We start from the raw sequence: 7,913 nt of genomic DNA, 5'->3' as shown, positions 1-7,913 counted from the left end.
GTTCTCTCTCTCGTTCTACCCTCGAACGGGACCACCGACACCCCCTGCGTCCCTCCGTTGCGGCGGGATATCGCTGCCGATGCTCCCGAACCGAGGGACGGCTGCGCAACCCCTCGATTCCTGCAGGCTTCTCGCGTGTGTGCGTACTCGCTGACAAGTGTGCACCAACACGTTCGCGCGCGTACATCGACATTGGCGCGGAAGCCGTTTCGCCGTGTCGTCCCAGCGGAACGCTACGTACGACCAACGTACGTACGTTGAACAGTGGAATGAGTGGAATCAAAGGAGAAGGGCTACAATTTAAAAAGCGCGCAATGATTCGACAACTCAGCCTTCCCCCATTGATTCCAATCAGCATCGATTAAACGTCTTGAGATTCCACTCAGTCATTGCTTGGTAATCTTTGTAACAAAGTAAATTGTACTTTCGACCTAGCCAAATCAGATTCTTCAACGATACGATTTACCGCGTTGTATGTTTCGCCGAGAAAAGAAACTCGGCCTCGGGCGTCGACAAAAAGAGAACGATACCTCTGCGGAGAGTATCGAATTAATTCTCGTTCGATCGAGACTTAATTTCCTCCGCGCGGCCCGTAAATCCATCCGAGAGCGGAAGCTCGTTTAAATCCAGACCGAGCGTCGGTCTGGAGGTTAGCGAACCCTTGGTAAAAAAAAAAAGAAATCGAGCCCCGTCGAAACTGTTCGCGAGGGACGCGAGGTGTGCAAGCGGTACCCGTGTCGAATGTAGACATCGACGAGGGATAGAACGGAAAGAGAGAGAGAGAGAGAGAGAAGGAGATCGAAATAGAGTAGAGTAGCGGAAGAGAGAACAGCTGGCCGGGCAGCGTCACCGCCGAGAGCGTGTAAACTCCAAAGGGGATGGTCCGACCAACGACGATTCCTATGGAAGACTGGCTGCATAACGGTGACGCCAGGACGCGAACTTGTTGGTAGTCAGGACCGAGGAAAGAGAAAGAGAAGGAGAAGGAGGTGGTAAATTGGGTGGCACGCGTCGGGGTGAGATCTCCGAGGGTGCAGCTCCTTCTCCGTCCCGCGAAACGGGTAAAATCGAGGACGGAGAAGCGAAAGGAGAAAGACGAAGGTCTTGGCAGCAGCGACAGCGAGGGTAGAATAGAACGCAGAGTAGGGGCGCCGCGCGTGCGTCGCGTGTCGGCATCGACCCACGGACTGCTATGCAGGGTGCAGGCGCAGGCAACACCTGGTTGCGACCCACGTGCCGCGTTAGGGTGGCACCAGCCATCCCTATCGAATATCGCGTTGCCCTTTCCGTCCCGTCCTATCCTATCTGCTACTGACCCACGCCAACGCCGCTCCGCGCCTCCGTGCTCTTTCGCCCGCTGCCTGAAGGGAAAACAGGATCCGCGATTTCGATAACAGGTTCCCAAACGAGAATCCAACGGCTGTGTCTCCTTCCAACGATAAGATCGAATCGCAAGAACGGAGAACGACGTTCTTCCCGCGGTCAATTCTGAGTCATTGTAACGAACTCGAAACAAACGTTCCCGCGTTCGAACTTGTATCGTTGTTCGTATACAGGATACGCGTGGATACGCGCGAACGTATCGCACCGCGTGTCCTATTTACCGTGTATCGGCACGGCGTACAAACTATGCTACCGTCCTTGCGCCTCGTCGTCGCGTCGCGAATAATCGTGCCATGTGCCGTACGACGTACGACGAAACTGTGTCGCAACAGCTGATGCATCTCGTCTCGCGGCATCGATCGTTGAACTTTATAAGGGAACTTTCGACGAGTCGTGAAACAAGGTGCTTCTGTTTTCAATTTCTAAGGAACGTCTTTCCGATCCTATTCGTTTCATCGTTCCCCCGAAAAAGCAACTCCAGTCGATCCCGTCGAGTGTTGCGTAACGGGATCGATCGGAGCTATCCGATATCCTGAACTCGTCCCGAACGAAAACTGCTTTTGTAATCGAAATCCTAGCTCTTGGTAATAGAGTACAGGGCGACGATCTCCATCGGCGTCGATGACGAAGCTTTTTTCAATCTCAGAAGTCCGGACAGAGATCGAACGATTTTTGAGACGCGTGCGCGACCTAAAAAATGTAGACCGATCTCGGAACATCGGGAACGTGGGTCGGAGGCGTTCGCGAATCGTCTCCCACGGTACCGAGAACGTTTTGCCAACGAGGAACGAAGTCGGAGCCAAAAGGGCAAAGTGCCAGCGCTGCCAACGGGAATTCTCGCGTAAGAAGGATCGGATAAACTTTTCTCTTATACGCGCACCTTTGCCTATCTGCTCCAGTATTCTACGTGCACGTATTCCTAACTACGAAATTCATTTCCATCCCTCGAGAATCGATCGACCTTCGATGTCGAAAAAACTAAACGACGCGGACCATCCACGGGATACATCTCAAAAACATTCGTTCCGTAAACGAGAATAACGAGAAGCCGGGAAAGGATGAAAATGGGAGAACGTCGATCCGGCTGGATCCCCTGGCCACCGTGCCGAGAATCGTAAATCTGTCCAGTACCGCGATAAAACGTCAGCAGCGCATTCCTACGTATCGTTTCGGGATTCCCCTACCGTTCGCAACAGTTGGCACGCACTCGCACTCGTGGAACGATGGCAAACGACGACGGGGATGCTAGCATCCCCTGCGCGCGTATGCGCGATACGAGCTCAGCCCGTTTGCCAGAGATAATTTTATTCCGAGGCTGCGATAATCCGTAACGTCGAGCATAAATCTTTACGGTTCCGCGCGAAACCAAGTATCCATCTTCCTACTCTCCCGACCTTTTTATCTCTCGCGGAACCGTAGACGTAAACGCGCACGCTTGCAGCGGAAAAACAACGGAAAACTAAATCTTTCGCGTTACAGATATTTTCGAATCGTGGATGGCTCTCTGTTCTCGTCTTCCTTTGTCCCCATTTATCGACGGGACGAAATAAAGGAGAGGGAGGAAGCCTGTTAATTTATTTCTTTCCCCTTCTCGATTAGACTTCCGCGATCGATCCACCGATCGATGGTTCAAACTTCGAAATAAAGTAAAATACACATTAAGGGTCGCAGTAGCGTTTCGAAGGTAAACTTGTTCGCAGACGACAAGAGTATTTGCAACTTTCGTTTGAAATACATTTCGTTGTCCCCAACGTTTAACGAGTCATTTGCAATAAATCGAAATCGACATAAAGGAAATTGACGGTGATTCCTTGTTTCGACGACAAAGCAAGCAGGTCGGTCGCAGGCAAGCAGTTTCGAGAAACCGACGGGAAAGGGAAGGGTGGAGAGAGGAAGGAAAAATGGAGTCACCGGCGGTGCGGAGAGAGAAAGCGGATAGTCAATTACGGGAGAGCACGCGCGTTTCGTACGCTCGTTGGCTGCTGCCCTTTGATCCCTTTGCGCGAGCGAGACCAGAGGAGGAGGTAACGGGTCAGATTTGCGATTGAAACGAGGTCTTTGCCGGAAACCGATGCCGCCCGATCGATCTTCCCCGTTTCCCTTCGACCAAATGGACTTCTTTCGACGAAGCGATATCTTTCGTTTCGAGTTCGACTAGTACCGAGTTTCAGTAGTACAAGTCGATTGTTGGTCGGACGACGCGCTGCGATTTTCGTCGCTGACGCAACGCCATAACTAACGTACGTAACGCGCGCGTTGTCCTCGACAGACAAGTTCAACGAAATTAACTGAAATGACAGGAAACGCTGGTATGAAAGCAGCGTGGCGACTTAATTACGAGCACGCTGACCTTAAAGCGAAAAGCGAGCAAACGGGAATAAGTAAATACCACTTAACGTCGAGAAAGCAACGAAAACAACGGATGCGGTTTAGCAAAGGAGCCCGGATGCGAGTAACCGTGCGAATTACGGATACCGGCCGGGATAATTCGAGTAAACGACAACGGGAGAAACGTAAATATGTCGCTCGCGTAGTATCGACTAACGCGTACGCGTTTAAACGGATTTGCTAGATTTATCGTCCCTATCCACGATTTAAACGGATCCCAGGATCCCGAATCCGCGTGGAAACTCGATGCGAGAATAACGTTCGGCCGCGTGCGAGATTAATAAATTCCACCCGGGGGAGTCTCCTCCCGTTCGTCGATACCGTGCCCTGCCCTCGTGGGCGTAAATCCTTTCTACGACGCGACCTTTTCGTTTCTACGCTTACACCAATACCGTTCGAGAAATAAACGTGTACGCGTGCTTCTCTAAAGAAAAACGATCTCGAGAATCCTGTCGCTGCCCGTTCACCCTAAACCGATTCCTTTCGCGTCGTAAAGAACGTGCTGCGAATAATTTACGAGCCACCGTCCGTCCGATCGTCCGGTCTGTTTCATAGCTAGCTAAGACAGCGACCGATGTGAGTGAGCGAGCAAATGGGGAACTCGAAGCCGATGCGGTGGACCGAAGGGTTCTTTAATTCGACCGAGGGTGGTAAGCGGAGATTTTCGTTTGGACAGGGATGAGACGACGGGGCTGTCTCTGCAATTCCGACGAATTTGCTTAATGGTCAGTAATAATTGCGTTAGCCCGCGCGGTTCGTTTAATTCGAATCCGGAGAACGCTGCTCCATGACGAAAATTAATCGCAATTTGAATGGTTTTCGGTACCCCGGGACGATTATCCATAGAATCAACTAGGAACGAATTCGTTTCCATGTTACTCCATTCGAGCACACGACGGCGATCCTTCGATCGACGATGATCATGGAAACGAGATTCGCATTATTGAAAATTTATCGGTCATAATTGGCGGTGAATCGGTGGGGTATCGCGAAGTCGTTCGAGTCGCATCCACAGGTAGTTGATTTTGTCGGAGTGGCCGCGTTCCCGAGAATCACCGTGGAAGAGCTCCCGAAGAGAGCGGGAGAAAGAGAGAGAGAGAGAGAGAGAGAGGAGGGGGAGAGAGAGGGAGAGCGTGCGGAACAGATGGCAACTAGTGGTTGGGTACGACGAGACGCCGAGGGAGAGTTGAAAAAAATTTCAGAGACCGTCGACGAGCGCACCGCTTTAATTAAATTCTCCGAGCCGCTTCTTTCGTAGGATTTAAACAACGTTCGCTCCGATGCGCCACTACCGCGCGAGCTCTCTTTTTTCTTCCTCGTTGTTTCGCGGTAAAATCGCGTTTATTTCGGAGAAAGATTCACGAGTGCCACCGAAATACACGGCGGAGTATATATCGACTAACGCGTACGCGTTTAAACGGATTTGCTAGATTTATCGTCCCTATCCACGATTTAAACGGATCCCAGGATCCCGAATCCGCGTGGAAACTCGATGCGAGAATAACGTTCGGCCGCGTGCGAGATTAATAAATTCCACCCGGGGGAGTCTCCTCCCGTTCGTCGATACCGTGCCCTGCCCTCGTGGGCGTAAATCCTTTCTACGACGCGACCTTTTCGTTTCTACGCTTACACCAATACCGTTCGAGAAATAAACGTGTACGCGTGCTTCTCTAAAGAAAAACGATCTCGAGAATCCTGTCGCTGCCCGTTCACCCTAAACCGATTCCTTTCGCGTCGTAAAGAACGTGCTGCGAATAATTTACGAGCCACCGTCCGTCCGATCGTCCGGTCTGTTTCATAGCTAGCTAAGACAGCGACCGATGTGAGTGAGCGAGCAAATGGGGAACTCGAAGCCGATGCGGTGGACCGAAGGGTTCTTTAATTCGACCGAGGGTGGTAAGCGGAGATTTTCGTTTGGACAGGGATGAGACGACGGGGCTGTCTCTGCAATTCCGACGAATTTGCTTAATGGTCAGTAATAATTGCGTTAGCCCGCGCGGTTCGTTTAATTCGAATCCGGAGAACGCTGCTCCATGACGAAAATTAATCGCAATTTGAATGGTTTTCGGTACCCCGGGACGATTATCCATAGAATCAACTAGGAACGAATTCGTTTCCATGTTACTCCATTCGAGCACACGACGGCGATCCTTCGATCGACGATGATCATGGAAACGAGATTCGCATTATTGAAAATTTATCGGTCATAATTGGCGGTGAATCGGTGGGGTATCGCGAAGTCGTTCGAGTCGCATCCACAGGTAGTTGATTTTGTCGGAGTGGCCGCGTTCCCGAGAATCACCGTGGAAGAGCTCCCGAAGAGAGCGGGAGAAAGAGAGAGAGAGAGAGAGAGAGAGGAGGGGGAGAGAGAGGGAGAGCGTGCGGAACAGATGGCAACTAGTGGTTGGGTACGACGAGACGCCGAGGGAGAGTTGAAAAAAATTTCAGAGACCGTCGACGAGCGCACCGCTTTAATTAAATTCTCCGAGCCGCTTCTTTCGTAGGATTTAAACAACGTTCGCTCCGATGCGCCACTACCGCGCGAGCTCTCTTTTTTCTTCCTCGTTGTTTCGCGGTAAAATCGCGTTTATTTCGGAGAAAGATTCACGAGTGCCACCGAAATACACGGCGGAGTATTATTCGTTGGAAAGATTACGATTATAGATCAGTTTCGTAGCGTGTCTGCGGTTCTAAGGTAGGAGAGTCTATCTTCCATTTTCCATCCCTCAGCCTGTCAAACTACTCTCGTCGCGCGAGAAGGAACGAAAGGAAATTGGAATCGTTCCGAAGTCATTTTTCTTTCGTGTATCGGGAATCGCGATCCAGTCTTTGGAGCGGTCGGTAGAATAGCGCCACGAACCGGTTCTTAACCGTGGCCTTGATCGACGATAACGTAATTAGTCGAAAACCAGAGCGAACACGTAATTAATAACGATTTCCTTTAATCGCGCGACGATAAGTGTCATAATGTTACGTGGCGCGTTGTCGGGTCGGTAGAGAGTCGCATTGCATTGCTCTCACTCGTTTATTTCGTCGTTATCGCAGTGTCACGCGAATCTCTGCCGACCAATCGAGCACCTACGTATAGCCCTACACAATACCTAAAGGATCTTTATGGAACCAGTCATGCAACTTTAAGTATACATATATCGTTGCAACGCTCGATACTACATGAAAGAAATAGCTGTGGTTTGAGCTTACCGAAAATTTAGTAACAGATTTCCGAGATCCTCGCGCAACGAGAAATCTATGATCGAACGAGAAAACGAACAAATACGAGAAAGGCCAGTTGAACGATACTATATTCCAGGAGATCGTTCGTTAAGTATTCCATCGAATAGCTTCTGGTCCTTTATTAAATTAAATTAAGTCGAATCGAATCGAATCCCGCAATTCCTAGGACAATATCGTCCCAACGCTAATAAATAACGCTTCAGACCGAACCTCGTTCATGGAAAAATCGATGGACACCGAGAACGGTTTTATTACGATACAAGGTAAAAGTACTTGTTCCCTCGTCGCGATTGTCTCAGAACAGGAATACGCATTCCGGGAAAAACGATTTCGTTCCAGGTTTTCGAGGAACGTGGCTCGTTAAATTTCTCTTCGATTCTGTTCGCGTCTTACAGAACTGAAAAACATTTTCGAATTCTCAAATAAAAATGTTCGTCAGGTTCAACGACGCGCCACTCCTTCCGTGGACTTCCGATGAACGCAAATCTCCTCCTATGTATGTTCATTCCGCTATTCCCGTGCTCGATTCTCTCATTCCCGGGAACGCTAGATCTATTATTTAGGACTCGATCGCCCTCGACGCGAGCCTATTTATCATCCCTCCGACGAGTCTGACTCGGACACCGCGTCCATCTCCTGCTTCTGCTCCGGTCAAGCGACTTCGAACGAAAGATTTCACTTAAGATCAAGTACCGACCACGTCATTTCTCCCTCTCCCTCTGTTTTTCTCTCGTATTTCGATCGAACGCGTTCAATGCTAACAAAATGCTCTTTCATATTAAGGATGTATTGGCTATACAATCAATCCCAAAAGTTTATGTACTTCAGAAAAACGCATTTCCTATAATTAAAAAGAAATCAGACGTCGGAAGAACAATGCTAATAATAAATAGCTACGTGCTAAAAAG

This window comes from Ceratina calcarata, unplaced genomic scaffold (genome assembly GCF_001652005.2).
Source record: "Ceratina calcarata isolate Rehan_Ccalc_2016 unplaced genomic scaffold, ASM165200v1 scaffold191.2, whole genome shotgun sequence".
Taxonomy (NCBI): Eukaryota; Metazoa; Arthropoda; class Insecta; order Hymenoptera; family Apidae; genus Ceratina; species Ceratina calcarata.
Note: the sequence above shows the minus strand (reverse complement) of the source record.